This window comes from Pinus tabuliformis, chromosome 2_2 (genome assembly GCF_031772625.1).
Source record: "Pinus tabuliformis cultivar Carrire ecotype Pingquan chromosome 2_2, CPIR1, whole genome shotgun sequence".
In the NCBI taxonomy this organism is placed as follows: domain Eukaryota; kingdom Viridiplantae; phylum Streptophyta; class Pinopsida; order Pinales; family Pinaceae; genus Pinus; species Pinus tabuliformis.
Window position 1 is genome coordinate 814,311,049 of NC_142300.1, and position 2,230 is coordinate 814,313,278.

Sequence of the window (2,230 nt, forward strand, 5' to 3'; positions counted from 1 at the left end):
TTAAATATTTAGATTTTAATTTGATTTTTAGGTTAGTTTAGATTTAAAAAATTTGTATAGTTTTGTTTTATATAGATTTTATGTTTTAGATTTAATTTTAATTAGATTTTAAATTTTGTTTTAGTTTGGTTTTAAAATAAAAAAGAAATAATAATAAAAAGATTTTATTTAGTTTTTAAACTTAGGTTTATTTTTTGTATAGTTAATTTTTAGATTTTATTTAGAATAGATTTTAATTTTATGTTTTAGATTATAGTTAGATTTTAATTTATTTTCTATAGCTTAAGTTAGGTTTTATTTAGATTTTAATATAGTTTGAAAAAAAAAAATCGTTTTTCTTTTAAAAATTCGAAAAAATATAAAAATTTCGTGGAAAGTTATTTTGCCAGATTCAGTGGTTTTCACGCTGAGATCTAAATTTTCAAGTCGAGATGCGAAATATGATATCTGGTTAATGGTTCATGACTCGTGGTGGTTTAAAGCATTCATCTTTCAAAATTTTCAGTTGTTGGATATCATTTTGGTCATTTTAAGAGCATTGTGATTTAGCTGATGACAAATGATTGCTGTTCACAGTTCATGTTTCTATATCATCTAACAAGTAATCGTTTTAACCACAATCTCTTAAGGCACTGGTCTGCTAAGTTAATCAAATCTATCTGGTGTTTTTCATATCGTGTCTCCCAACCAACTGGTCGACAGTTGGTCTCATCATCCCACAGAGACTACCCCCCTTAGCCGCGGGAGACAGGTTTAAACGGAGGGATCGGGGATCAGAGTGACAGCCCCCAGTCTGAGCGTTGTCGTGTCAATCTGCGCGACAACACACGGATTTGCCCTCAGGCCTCGGCACCACCTCCCAAACATCATTCTTCATGATAGAAGAATACTCCTCCTGCATGGCCTCTCTCCAGACCTGCTGGCTAGCTGCCTCCTCATAGCTAGAAGGCTCAGAGTCAAGGATGCTGGTAACCATTGCCATATAGCTACAAAACCTCTCAGGTGGTCTACTCTCTTTGACCGCCCTCTCAGGCTCAGCAACAGATGTGGCATCTCTCAAGGTGTCCTGAAGCCACTTGGGCTTCCTCTTCCCTGAGTGCACTTCTCCCACTGGAGAATGAAACTCCTCCTCCTCATCATCATCAGGAGCCTGAAGTCCTGACTGTCTGTCTGTTGTCCTCCTGCTTGCACCTGAACCTGTAGAAGCTGAGGTACCATGTGAACTGTCCATCAGTGGACTCCCTAGTGAACTGCTCTGCATGCTGCCCAGAGCACCACCCCTCTGGCTCGACGAGCCACTGCTCACTGATGGACCTGACGTCCTCATAGATGTACCTCTGGATCCTCCTGATCCCTGCCCACTGGATCCCTGCGACTGACTCAACTGCTGCTAATGGTCTGGCTGATTCAGATACTCTAACTCCCGTGACCTCCTAAAGGCCCTGTCCTCCTCGAACTTCACATCCCGCCTGAAAACAACTCTCCTGTGTGCAGGAATCTAAATCTGAAAGGCCTTTGAGGTCTCACTGTAGCCCATAAAGATACCCTTCTCTGCGGTGGGCTCTAGTTTGGTCCTCTTCTCCTTGGGTATGTAGGAGTATGTAATGCATCCAAAGATACGAAGATGACCAATATCAGGCTTCTTCCCAGAAAAAGCCTCCTCCGGAGTCATGTGCCCCAAGGCACGATGCAGATTCTTGTTCTGCAAATAAACAGCTGTGTTGCAGGCCTCTGCCCACAAGAACAATGGCAACCCCTGATCATGTAACATGGCTTTGGCAGCCCCTACGATGGATCTGTTCTTCCTCTCCGCAACCCCGTTCTGCTGGGGGTTGTAAGGAACAGTGAACTCCCTCCTAATGCCTGCCTTCGCACAATAGTCAACAAACTCTCCAAGGGTGTACTCTCCTCCATTGTCCGACCTCAGGGACTTGATCTTCCGACCTGTCTGTGTCTCCACAAGAGCTCTAAACTCCTGAAACCGCTTGAAGACCTCACTCTTGGTCTTCAAGAAATAAATCCAGGTCCTCCTGGAGCGATCATCAATGAATAAAACATAGTACTCATATCCACTCAAGGAAACATGAGACATCCGACCGCTCACATCGGAATGAATCAAATCAAGTATCCTAGTCGCTCTGCTGTCACTGCTGGGAAAAGGGGATTTGGCAAACTTGCCCATCGCACATCCTCTGCAAGTATCAAAGTGATCAGTACTTAAATCTGGCAC